Raw genomic sequence first — 14,829 nt, 5'->3', positions numbered from 1 at the left:
ATATAACAGTTGGGGCATAGTTTAGAAGAAAGTTTTTGTACTTTGCTTTTATCTCTTCTCCACATTTCCTTAGAATGAACATTGCCAATTCTATAGCCACAGATATTGGCAGTAACAGTCCAGATATTCAGGTACCAGTTGGTTAATATCAGGGCAGTGAAAAGGCCTATTAGTATGTGAGAATCTAGTGTGAACATGTGAAGGCTGGTCAGCCATTCTAGGGCGTTCATTTCCACCCTCTTCCTCACAAATTTGAGGACTAATGCATTACCAACTAAAAATGCTGCCTCCTTTTAGTGTTGCTTAGTCCTCAGATCAGAGTGCTTTGAACTGAAGTGACAGCAAATAGGTATGTTTAGTAGTTCTGTGGTGTCTAGAGCAGGTACTGTCTTTTGTGACATATTTCATAACATTTAGTGCAACAGATAGGATACAAACTTATTTAGAATTTGGTCTTTCCCTAGTACACATAACTAGACAAGGGAGACCAAGAAAAAAAAGGCCCAAATATATAGAGACCCGAGGACAGGCTCCATAAAAGACAACCAAGTGGAAAAACTATATAAAAAATATACAACAACAACAAAAAAAAACATTTTTAGAATAAAGGGACCAAGAATTAAAAATAAAAATAATAAATATCCTTAAAAAATTAAAAGAATGATATGAACCAGAAACATGAAGGCCATAAAACTTACAAGATGTATGGGAAATCTAAATAATAATGGTTAAAATAAAGAATATAGTAGAAATGAAAGACAAATATAAACACTGTAAATGGAAAATGGGAGAAAAATTGGAAGAAAGTTCCAGTGTAATAATATTTACAATAAATATAAGTGGGCTAAACTCACCAATATTAACAGAAATTATGCAACTTATTTTTTAAAAGTCACTCTATATTATGTACAAGAGACACATTTAAAATGATAGAGAAAGATTGAAAATAAAATTATGGAAAAGTTATACCAGGAAAATAATTACTAAAAGAAATCTACAGTAAGTATATCAATCAGAGTTCTCTAGACAGAAACAATGGGATGTTTGTGTGTGCACGCATGTCTGATGAAATATATATTCTCGTATGTATATGTCTGTGTGTCTGTATATATGTTTGTGTGTATATAATGATTGTGGGGCTGGCAATTCCAAAATTTGTAGGCAGGTCTGCTGGTTGGAGACCCAGAGAGAAGCTGATGTTGTAGCTTGAGTTTGGAGACAGCTTGGTGGCAGAAATTCCTCTTCCTTGGAGTGCCTCAGTCTTTTTCTCTTAAGGTCTTCAACTGATTGGACGAGGCCCACCCACGTTATGGAGCATGATCTGACACTTACTCCAAGTCTACTGATATAATGTTAATCTCATCTAAAAAATACTTCCACAGTGATATCTAGGCTGATGTTTGACCAAACACCAGGAGACTATGGCCTAGCTCAGCTGACACATGTAATTAACTATCACAGGTGGAAAATTTAATATCGATCAAAATAAATTTCAAGCACACACATGTACCAATGGAACAGAATAGTGAACTCAGAAATCAACCCAGGTACTTACTGCCAACTGATCTTTGACAAAGGCACCACGAATATACATTGGGAAAAGGACAGCCTCTCCAATAAATGGTGTTGGAAAACTGGATATCCATGTGTAGAAGAATGAAAGTAGAATCATACCTCTTACCATATACCAAAATCAAATCGAAATTGATTAAAGATTTAGGTATAAGACCTGAAACTATAAAACTCCTAGAGGAAAACAGGGGAAACACTTCAGGATGTATGACTGGGCAAAGACTTTATGAATAAGACCCCAAAGGCACAGGCAACAAAAGAAAAAATAAACAAATAGGATTTTATGCACAACTAAGGAAACAATCAATAGAGTGATAAGACAACATTCACAATGGGAGAAAATATTTGCAAAGTATACATCTGACAAAGGATTAATGTCCAGAAAATATAAGGAACTCAAACAACTTCACAGTATAAAAATAAGTAATCCAATTTAAAAACATGTGCAAAGAAGCTGCAGACATTTTTCAAAGGAAAACATACAAATTGTCAAAAGGTACATGAAATACTCAACAGCACTAATCATTCAAGCAATGACTAGAGAACTACCACTCTCTAACCAACTGAGCAATCCCACTTCTGTGTATACACCCAAAGGAAAGAAAACAAGTAATCCAATTTTAAAAAATGGGCAAAGGAGCTGAATATACATTTCTCTAAGGAAGATATACAAATGGGCAACAGACACATAAAAAATGCTCAATATCACTCAGCATCAGGGAAATGCAAATCAAAACCACACTGAGATACCATCTCACCCCAGTGAGACTGGCTATTATCAAAAAGACAGAAAATAACAAATGTTGGTGAGGATGCAGAGAAAGAGGAACCCTACTACTCTGTTGGTGGGAATGTAAATGAGAGAAGTCATCATGCAAAACAGTACGGAGGCTCCTCAAACAACTACAGATAGAACTGCCAATATGATCTAGTAATCCCACTGCTGTGTATGTACCCAAAGGAATGGAAATCATCATGTCAAAGGGATAACTTCATTCCTATGTTTATTGTAGCTCTATTTACAATACCAAAGAGTTGGAAACAACCTAAATGTCCATCAACAGATGACTGGATGAGGAAAATGTGGTATATATACACAATAGAGTACTACTCTGCCATAAAAAAAGAATAAAATTCTGCCATTTGCAGGAACATGGGTGAGCTTAGAGAAAATTATGTTAAATGAAATAAGTCAGGCACAGAAAGAGAAGTATTGCATATCCTCACTCATAAGTGGGAAGTAAAATAAAGAAAGAAAGAAAAAATCACAACAATACATTGAACTTTCAAAAAAAAAAGGGGAACAGAACTTTGATTATTAGACGTGAGAAAGGTGGAGGGGGAGAAAGGTTAGTGAGAATTTAGTTGAGGGTCACAATGACTGATTAAATTTTGTAAACATGAGTATACTAATTATCCTGATTTTATCACCACATTTTGTACACATGCACTGATATTCAAATCTGTACCCTACAAATATAATTAATTATGTTACAATGAAAAAAAATCAGGAAAATCCCCCCACAAAGGAATGGAAATCATGTTGAAGGTATACCTGCACGCCCATATTTATCGCAGCTCTATTTACAATAGCCAAGATATGGAGCCAACCTAAATTACCATTGATGGATGACTGGATAAGGAAAATGTGGTATACATACAATGAAATACTACTTAGCTGTGAGATAGAATGAAATTCTGCCATTCACAGCAACATGGATGACCTTGAAGAAAGAAAATTATTTTTATTGAAATAAGACACGCAGAAAAAGAGAAATACTGCATATCTTCATTCATAAGTAGGAGCTGAGAGAGAGAGAGAGAGAGAGAGAAGTACAATAAAACATTGAAATCTCAGAAGGAGAGAACAGACCTATAGTTACTAGACATAGGAAAGGGGGAGGCAGAAGTGGGTTAGGGAGTAACTGGGTAAGGGGCACAGAGAATAATTATGATTTGCAATGATAAACATGCTAATAATATTGATTTGATCAGTACATACTGTAAACAAATACTGATAGTCAATTCTGTACTCCATGAATTAACATAATCAATTATTTTTAAATTAAAAACTTAAATTAAAAAAAAAAAGTTCAATGAGTAAAATATTATAAGAAAAGAAGTTGGATGCTGTAAAAAAGTAATAGAGCCAGAAATTGTAGCTGTCATAAGCATATATGTACCTAAAAATGTAGCTTCAATTTAAAAAAAAAAACAAATGTAGGAACTACTGAGAGAAATCAATAAATGAACAATCATGCTTAGAACCATCTAACCCCAGTTAGGATGGCTAAAATCCAAGAGACCCTGAACGATAAATCCTGGCGAGGTTAGGGAGAAAAAGGAACTCTCATACATCGTTGGTGGGACTGCAAAATGGTGCAGCCTCTATGGAAAATGGTATGGAGGTTCCTCAAACAATTGCAGATAGATCTACCATACGACCCAGCTATCCCACTGTTGGGAATATACCCAGAGGAATGGAAATCATCAAGTCGAAGGTATACCTGTTCCCCAATGTTCATTGCAGCACTCTTTACAATAGCCAAGAGTTGGAACCAGCCCAAATGTCCATCATCAGATGAGTGGATACGGAAAATGTGGTACATCTACACAATGGAATACTACTCAGCTATAAAAACAAATGAAATACTGCCATTTGCAACAACATGGATGGACCTTGAGAGAATTATATTAAGTGAAACAAGTCAGGCACAGAAAGAGAAATACCACATGTTCTCACTTATTGGTGGGAGCTAAAAATTAATATATAAATTCACACACACACACACACACACACACACAAAAAAAAAAAAAAAAAAACGGGGGGGAAGAAGATATCACAACCACAATTACTCGAAGATGATACGACAAGCAAACAGAAAGGACATTGTTGGGGGGGAGGGGGGGAGGGAGAAGGGAGGGAGGTTTTGGTAATGGGGAGCAATAATCAGCCACAATGTATATCGACAAAATAAAATTAAAAAAAAAAACATTACTGGCTAAGTTGACACAATTGAAATACAGGCAGTAGATTAGATTAAATTCCATGATACTGTTCAATTTACGAAAGTTGATATGTATATTGGAGGTAGAAAACAGAATATCTGTGTTCTTAGGAAATACTCACTGCAGGGGAATGAAGACAGAATAATCACAAAAATTCCTTGAACTATTTAAGCCAAGTGAACAGATATGGTGTGTGTGGGGGGGGGGGAGGGGAGGGGGTGGAGAGGAACGGGTAAAGGGGCATGAAAATTAACTACAATGTATATTGAGAAGCAAAATAAAAATAAATAAATTAATTACAAAAAGGAAATATTGAAATATTTAGGGGTAAAGGGTAATGATGCATGCAACTTACCATTGTCAAATGTTTAGACAAAAGGCTAGTAATGTAGATGTATATATAGAGAGAGCAAATGAAACAAAATGTTAAAACTGGGTCATAGGAATAGCAGTGTTTTTTACTATTCTTGCAACTTTTCTGTATTTGAATTTTTCCAAGTAAAAAGTTTTAAAAAATAGCCTAAAAAAAAAAAAAAGAAACATTAACACACTACTCATAAAAACTTTCCTGTATATCAAGAATGAAAATGATAAACAGCAAAACAGAATATCTAAAAATAAATAATTTATTATCTCACATTTTATGCCAAATATAAAATTTATATTCTTGAGTAATCAGACATCATTTATAAAAATAGATGATGTGATAAAACATAAAGTTAATTTCACTTAGCCAAAGAGTTAATGCTGTATAAAATTGTTTTCTGATTATTATGCAATAAATTTAGAAATCAGTAACAAAATGATGGCTAAAAATTTCCATATGTCTCTAAACTACCCTTTGATTCAAGAGCAAACAAAGGATGTATGTCGTGCAAACTGAACTCCTGGAGCTCATGGAGAGGGATACAAAAATGAGGCTGGGGAGGCAGGCAGAGGTAATAGCATGCAGGTCCTTGTACACCTGATTAATGAGCTTTTATACAAAGAGACTTGAATTTTGCTCTTCTGCTACTGAATGGTGCAATTTACTCTAGAGCACTCAACTTTCTTCTTTATTTGTTGCTTGAAAGTTCTTCCTTGCTTTTCTCTCCCTTCTTCTATATGTTCCATTTTCTTCCAATACCTTCGCCTTTCAGTTGACTTCTTTCCCTTTCCTTTCTTTCTCTCTTATCTCCTCCCCTCAATTTCTTCCACCCTGCATTCTTGATTTCTGGGTTCTTCTTATGTCTTAACTCTCCTCCTTCATAGTTCAGCATGATATATGTGCGAGAAAGCTCTTTTCATGGGTAAGTGGACATCATTGTGTCTGAGGGTAGGAAGCATTCCAGCTTTCTTTCCTCCTCTGCCTTAAGCCTTGTATTGAACATTATTGCTTCTACCATAATGTTTAGATATCCAGGGTTTTTTTTTTTTTATCATTAGAAGTCTGGACATGACTCATCTGTAGCATGTATTTCTCAAATGACCAAACCACCTTACTTCCTCTTTTTTTTCTCTCTCTCCCTTCACTCCACAGGCATAACTAATGAGGCACATATAGGCAACTCAGCTTACCATACTTGTCTGTATAGCAATTGAGGACTTGAAATATTTTCCCCCTTAGTATGATAGTATTTTAGTATGATTTTATTGTTTTTTACCTTAGGAAGACCTAAGGTAAAAACTCTGGCTTCTGTTGCTGTATAAGCATGGCATTAGCTTGCTCTAAAGAACTTGTCCAGCAAAGAACTTTCAGATTTTTATCGGTTTCTTCTTTGGCAACATTTGAAAAATTGCTATTAGAGGTAAAGAGAAAATGAAGTGGGATGGGGGAGTAGAAGAAGAGGTAGGGGAAAGGAGGGAAGAGAAAAGGAGAGAAGAGTAGAGGAAAAACAAAACTAAAACCTCACATTGTGGTTCTTTAACATATTTCTCAAGGATGAGATTAACTTTGGGTGCTGAGCATGATTAGAAACAGGTTCCCTTTGTTGGATTACAGTGGTTCTATTCAGGCAAGATTGATAGTTTTCAACTCCACTCAACTATTCAGAATTGTTGTCATCAACAACAATTTAATCCCTTTTAATCTCTTGTGCATTTCCTGTGTCTCATTCACTGGAATTCCAGGAATCATCTTACTTTGCTTGCTGTGATCCAATCATCATCTCTCCTAGAGCTTGACTTGAGAAACAATTAGTTATTTTAAATTGTTTTCTTCAAGGCAGTGTCTTATACCTTATCATATCTTATTGTCTTTAAACCCTGCCTTCCTCCCTAGAAAGCAAAAAAAGTGAGCCAAGCAGAGGTTTTCTTATCAAGAATTCATAGCAAATCTATTTAGCCCAAATTGGCATATCTCATTAACTGTTTCAAGGATACAGGCTGAATTGTCTTTGAAAAGGGATCTCAAAAAAACTCATCCTTAGAGGAAATGAATTCCCAAGCAAGTGTTTTCCTAACTCTCTCCCTTCGCAGTGGAAAATGAACAGAAACAAAATCTGAGTTGTCACTGTCTATTGAGCACTTTACTTGGTCTAAATTTCTGCAATGATTACTAATATCAGGAGTCATGTAAACCTGGGCCCAGGTGGGTAGAATAATAAGGACAGGAAGGGACACTGTCCTAACTTATGTCTAGCTCTAATACTTAGTGAATAACTAATATCAGTACTTCCCATGCTAACTGCTCTATGTTCATTTTATTATTTATTAATCCAACAGCCTATAAGATATATAGTATTATTACATCCCTTCTGTTTTTCATATGAGGAATCTGAGGCATAAAAAGATAAAGAACAGTGTTCAAGTGGCATAGCTAATAAGCAGCAGAGATAAGACTAAAAATCAGTCTTGTGTAACTCTGATCCCATAATTTTCTTCTTAATTATGCCACATGATTAATCCAGCATCTAACATACTCATTGGCACATAATAGGTGCTGAGTAAATGACCAAATTAATAATTACAGCTAAGACGAAGTATTGCTAGCTAGGTAAGGATTCTGAATGAACACAGCTCTATTATTGTGTATCTGAATTTATGCCATGTCTCCCACACTTTCCTAAGGTTGCCAAAAGGCAGGTTTAATTTAATTATTTTAAATTAAAGGGAATTAAAATCAATTTGATTCTGATTTTGTGATATTTTCATGAGGATTTTATGACACTCTTGAGAATACTCAGAGACTCTTAAGAATTTTTTATTTTCCTAAAATAATCCTTTCTTTTCTTACTTTTCTTTTCTTTTCTTTTCTTTTTTTTTACATTTCTCTTGTTATGTGCTCCCCTACAGTTTATCAAATGAAATCTCAATATCTTGGTCTTATATTTGAGGTGATTCATTATATGCACCATCTCTTCTGCTCAGGTACTTTGGGGTTCCTATAGTACCACTACTGCCTCTTATCCATACACACAATCACACAGCAAACACACATACATTCCACATTTCTTTCAGCCTTATTTAATGCGATTAACTGTGTTTAGAATGACGTTCCTCTTTTGTATTGATTTTTACTTGTAGATATCCATTTTTTTGCCACTACACATGGAATGCAATTAAATCCACATTTATTTATGATTTTTAAATCAAATTGAATCCAGTTTGAGCAAACACTAATCAAGTTTCGTGTAAAGTTCAAAATCAGTCATTTGGAATTTTCTCCTTCCTTATAGTTATATTAGAGTTCCAGGGGCTTTTGAGTGTCCTCCCCAATGCCAAGAATCATCATTGCCTTTAGTTTTTCCTTATAGTCACCTGGTGGTGGCAGCAGCCCAGTGACAGACTTTAAAAAAAGAGAAAATCTATGTATTGCTGGAAAAGGAATTCAAAATAACAATTTTAAGGAAACTCAATGATATACGAGAAGACAGACAGCTAATTCAACAAAATCAGAAAAATAATTTATAATATAAATGAAAAATTTAACACAGATAGACATTTTAAAAAGAACCACACAGAATTCCTGCAGCTGAAGAATTCAATGAATTAAAAAAAAATACAGTAGAGAGATTCAATAGCAGACTAGAGAAAGCAGAAGAATTTCTAAACTCAAGGACAGATCTTTTGAAATTAGCAGTTCAAAGAAAAAATAAATAAGAAAAAAGAGTAGCAAAAGCCTAACAGAAATTGTGAGACACCATTAAGTGAACAAATATTTGAATTATGAGCATTCCCAAAGGAGAAGAGATGGAAAGTTATCAAAACATATTTGATGAAATAATAGCTGAAAACTTCCCAAGTCTTGGGATAAATATGGACATAGAGATCCAGGAAGCTCTAAGGTCCACATGTAGGTTCAACCCCAAAATATCCTCTCCAAGGCAAATTATAATCAAAATATCAAAAGTCAAAGACAAAGGGAGAATTCTAAAAACAGCAAGAGAAAAGTATCAGTTCATATATACAGGAATTACCATTAGACTAACAGCCAATTTCTTGGCAGAACCTTTGCAGGACAGGAGAGAATTGAATGAAATATTCAAAGTGCTGAAAGAAAAAAGTTGCCAGCCAAGAATACTATACTAAGAAAAGCTCTCCTTCAGGAAAGGAGAAAGAAAGTTTTTCAGAGACAAGCAAAAACTTAGAAATTTATCACCTCTAGACTGGCCTTACAAGAAATGTTGAAAGGAGTTACACATCTGGAAATGAAAGGGTGATATATACCATAAAGAAAACACATAAAAAGACAAAACTTGCAGGTAAAGCAGATACACAAATGGGAAAGAGGAAAGGAAGTTAAACCTTCTGACTATAGAAAACTACCAAAATGCAATGATAACCAATAAGAAAGGAAGAAAGAAACAAAAATATACAAAAATCTACAAAAACAATAAGAAAACAATCAACAAAATGACAGGAGGAAGTCCTCACTTGTCAGTAATAACTTGGAATAAATCCTCCAATTAACAGGTACAGATTGTCTGAATGGATAAAGAAAACAAGACATGACTATATGCTACCTTCAAGAAACTCACTTTACCTGTAAAAACACCCATAGACTGAAAGTTATGGGATGAAAAATAAATACTCCATGTAAACAGAAAACAGATAGAACAGACTTTAAGTCAAAAACTGTAAAAAGAGACAAAGAAGACCATTATATGATGTTAAAGATGTCAATTCAGCAAGAGGACAGAGCAATTGTAAATATATATGCAACCAACATTGGAACACTTAGATATATAAAGCAAATATTATTATATGTAAAGAGAGAAATAGACTCTGATACAATAATAATTAGAGACTCCAACAGCCACTCTCAGAATTGGAGAGATTAGCTAGACAGAAAATCAGCAAAGAAACATTTGATTTAAACTGCACTATAGACCAAATGTACTTAACAAACATTTACAGAACATTTCATCCAACAACTGTAGAATATACATTCTTCTCATCAGCACATGGACTATTCTGCAGAATTGACTATTTCCTGGGCCACAAAGCAAGTCTTAACAAGTTTTAAAAAATTGAAATTATATCGGTATCTTCTCTGACCACAATGTAATAAAACTAGAAATAAATAGCAGGATTAACTCTTAAAACTCAATGAATACACAGAGATTAAATGATAGGCTCATGAATGACTAATGTATCAAAGAAGAGATTAATAAGAAAATCAGAATATTTCTTGAAACTAATGAAGACAGAAACACAGGATACAAAAACCTGGCCTGATAGAGCCACAGGACTACTAAGAGAAAAATTTATAGCAATAAATACCTATGTCAAAAAAGTAGAAAGATTTCCAAAAAACAACTTAATGATGCATCTTCAGGAACTGGAAAACCAAGGACAAATCAAACTCAAAACAAGTTAAAGGAAAAAAAAAAAGAGCAAAAATAAACAAAATGGAGACAAAAAGAATACAAAAGGCCAGTGAAGCATAATGTTCATTTTTTGAAGAGATAAACATAATTGACATGCCATTAGGTAGACTAGCCAAGAAAAAAAGAGGAAAGATTCAGGTAAATAAAATCATAAATGAAAAGAAAATATTATAACTGATACCATAGAAATATAAATGGCTATTAGAGATTAATATGAACAGCTACATGCCAACAAACTGGAAATCCTAGAAGAAATTGATACATTTCGGGACACATACAATCTGCCAAGATTGAACTAAGAAGAAATGGAAAACCTGAACAGACCAATTATGAGTAATATGACTGAATTAGTAATAAAAGTCTCCCATTAAAGATGGCTTCACTGCTGAATTCTACTGAACACTTAGTAAACAATTAATACCAATTCTTCTCAAACTCTTCCAACAAACTGAAGAGAAGGGTATATTTCCAAATTCATTCTATAAAGACAGCATTATTCTGATACCAAAACCAGATGACAGAACAACAACAACAGTAGTGACAAAGTATAGGCCAATATCCCCAATGAACATAGATGCAAAAATTCTCAACAAAATACTAGCAAACCTAATCCAGCAGCATATTAAAAATGCCATTCACCATGATCAAGTGGTGTTTTCTTCCCCAGAGATGCAAGGTTGGTTCAACATATTCAAATCAATAAACATGATACATCATATCAACAGAATGAAGAGCAAAAACCATATGATAATCTCAATTGATGCAGCAAAAGCATTTGGTAAAATTCAACATACTTTCATGATAAAAACCCTCAACAGATTAGGTATAGAAGAAATGTACCTAAACACATTAAAGGCCATATATGACAAACTCACAGCTAATATCATACTTAATGGGGAAAATCTGAAAGATTTTCCTCTATAAACTGTAATAAGACCAAGATGCCTACTCCCTCCTCTCTTATTCAACATAGTACTGGACAACCAAATTAGAAAGGAAGAAGTCAAATTGTCCCTGTTTTGCCTAAGATATGATCTTATATATAGAAAACCCTAATAGCTATACCAATAGTCTCTTAGAACTGATAAACAAATTCAGTAAAGTTTCAGGATATAAAATCAACATACAAAAATCATTAGTGTTTCTCTAAATAACAAACAAGATGAAAAAAATTAATACACAATTTAATTTGCAATAACTACAAGATAAAGCCTAGAAATTAATTTAAGGAGATAAAAAATCTCTACAAGGAAAACTATAATACAGAGATGAAAGAATTCAAAGGGGTCACAAAGAAATAAAAAGGCATCCAATGTTCATGGATTGGAAGAATCAATATTGTGAAAATGAACATATTACCAAAAGTGATCCACAGATACAAAGCAATCCTTATCAAAAGCCAGTAACATTCCTCTCGGAAAAAAAAAAAAATCCTAAAATTTGTATGGAACCACAAAAAACCTCTAATAGCCAAAGCAATCCTGAACAAAAAGAACAAAGTTAGAGCTATCATACTACCTTACTTCAAAATATACCACTAAGTTTTAGTGACCCAAATAGCATGGTACTGGCATCAAAACAGATGCACATGCCCATGGAACAGAATAGAGAACCTAGAAATAAAGCAATATGTTTACAGCCAACTGATTTTTGACAAAAATGCCAAGAATATTTATTGGGGAAATATAGTCTTTTCAATAAATGGTGCTGAGAATATTGGATATCCATATACAGAAAAGTGAAACTAGACCCATATCACTCACCATATATGAAAATCCACTCAAATGGATTAAAGACTTAAAAGCAAGACTCAAAATCATGAGACTATTGAAGGAAAACATAGAGAAAATTCTTCAGGACATTGGGTTGGGCAAAGACTTTATGAAGAGGACCTCAAAATCACAGGAAACAGAAGTAAAAATAGACAAATGGGATTATGTCACACTCTCAAGCTCCTGCATGGCAAAGGAAACAATCAATAGAGTAAAGAAACACCTGCAGAATGGGAGAAAATATTTTCAAACTATGTATCCGAGGGATTAATATCCAGACTATGCAAGGAATACAAACAACAGCAGAAAAACAAGTAATCTAATTAAAAAATGGGCAAATAAGCTGATTAGACATTTCTCAAAAAAAGACATACAAATGGCCAACTGGTATATGAAAAAATGCTCAACATCACAAATGATCACGGAAATGCAATTCAAAAAACAATGTGCTATCATCTCACTCCAGTTAGAATGACTATTATCAAAAAGACAGAAAATGACAAATGCTGATGAGGATGCAGAGAAAGCGGAACTCAGACAATGTTGGTGGGATGTAAATTAGTACAGACATAATAGAAAACATTTTGGAGGTTCCTCAAGAAACTAAAATTAGAACAACAATGTGATCCTACAATCTCACTACTGGGTACATATCCAAAGGAAAGGAAAACAGCATATCAAAGAGATATTTGTACTCCCATGCTTATTGCAGCACTATTCGTACTAGCCAGTATATTTCATCAATCCTAGTGTCTATCAACAGGTGAACTGATAAAGAAAATGTGGTGTATAATGTGGCAATGTAATACTATTCACCCATAAAAAAAGAGCAAAATCCTGTCATCCTTGGCAAAAAAGATGAGCTTGGAGGACATTATGTTAAGTGAAGTAAGTAAAACACAGAAAGAAAGAAATACCATACGTTCTCACTCATATGTAAAAGCTAAGAACATTGATCATATAGAGAACAGAGAACAGAATGGTGGTTACCACAGGTTGAAAAAGGTAGGGGGAGTGGGGAATAGTGTGAGGTTGGTTAATTGACAAAAGTACAGTTAGATGGAATGAAGAATATCTAGAGTTTTATAGCACTGTAGGGTTACTATAATTAACAGTGATGTATTGTATATTCTCAATTAGGTAGAAGAGAAGATTTTGAATGTTCTGAAGACAAAGAAATGATACATGTTAGAGGTAATGGAAAAAAAAATCAGTGATTGCCAGGCTCTCAGTGCAGGAGGGAGGGAGAGAGGGAAGAATGAATAGCTGGAGCATGGACGATTTTTAGGAGAGTGAAACTATTGTGTATGATGCTATATTGGTGAATATATGACATTAAGCATTTGTCAAAACCCATGGAGCTGTACAGCATAAAGAAGGAACCCTAATGTAAAATTAATTTAATAATAATATATCAATATTGGTTCATAATTGTAACAAATGTATCACATTAATTTAACATGTTATTAATAGGAGAAACTGTGTATGTGTATGGGGGTGTATGGGAAATATCTGTACTTTCTGCTCAGTTTCTCTGTGAACCTAAGCGGCTATAAAAATTAATTATATATAAAAAAATAGCTGAGTCAGTCCAGCCCCAAAGAAGCACCCAACAGAAACTCAAGCTAAACAACAGCTGTTGTTTTAAATCATTGTATTAGCTTATTAGGGCCACCATAACATATTGTCAGAGATTGAGTCATCTAAACAACAGAAATTTATTTTCTCACAGTCCTGGATGCTAGAAGTCAGAGATCAAGGTTCCAGCGTGGTTGGTTTCTTTTGAAGTCTCTGTCCCTGGCTTGTCAATGGCTGTCTTCTCTCTGTGTCTTCACATGGTCTTCTCTATGTTCATGTCTGTGTCCTAATCTCTTCTTATAAGGATGCCAGTCATCTTGGATTAGGGCCTACTTTAATGACTGCATTTTAGCTTAATTACCTCTTTAATGACCCTATGATAAATATAGTCATATTCTAAGGCACTAGAAATTAAAATTTCAACATATGAATGGGGTGGAGGACATAATTAAGTATACAATAGTCACTACATTTTCATTCCTTCTATGAGCTTTCTTTCCCCCAAAAAGTTGACTTCAGGGTAGTAACTCCTCAGTTCCTCTAAAATATAAAATGTTATTTCTCCTTTTATGTAGTTAAGGGGACCCTGTACCTCTAAGAATCTCCTTTCTTTCTGTCATGAGAATAATAGCACCAAGTACTTTGCTCATTAAACTATAAAATTATGGGGCTAGCTGGTTAGAAAATTAATTATAATATAACATACCAACCCTTTAATGCTGTCTGCCATTGGAATTTCCTTAACTACACTCAACTCTAAAAGATTTTGCATGTCTCTGAATTTCTATAGCATGGTCATATCACTACCATGCCACCTGGTACCTGAATATATACAATCTTGCATTGTAAACCTGGTGTATACATGTGTTATTTCATCAAGTATATAGTGAAGTCTTAGAGGGTAGAGCTCTGACGGGTAATTTATACTTTCAATGTATCAGCTGGCTAGTCAATTTGCATTCAGGATCCAATATCTTAATGATAATACATCTTACAATCAATGACTAACAGTACTTGTTTTCCTTTTAATCTGTGTTGGTCTGATTTTCATACTTTCCATGGAGAAATGTGAAGACATTGTTTTTTTA

This window comes from Cynocephalus volans, chromosome X, assembly GCF_027409185.1.
Source record: "Cynocephalus volans isolate mCynVol1 chromosome X, mCynVol1.pri, whole genome shotgun sequence".
Taxonomy (NCBI): Eukaryota; Metazoa; Chordata; class Mammalia; order Dermoptera; family Cynocephalidae; genus Cynocephalus; species Cynocephalus volans.
Note: the sequence above shows the minus strand (reverse complement) of the source record.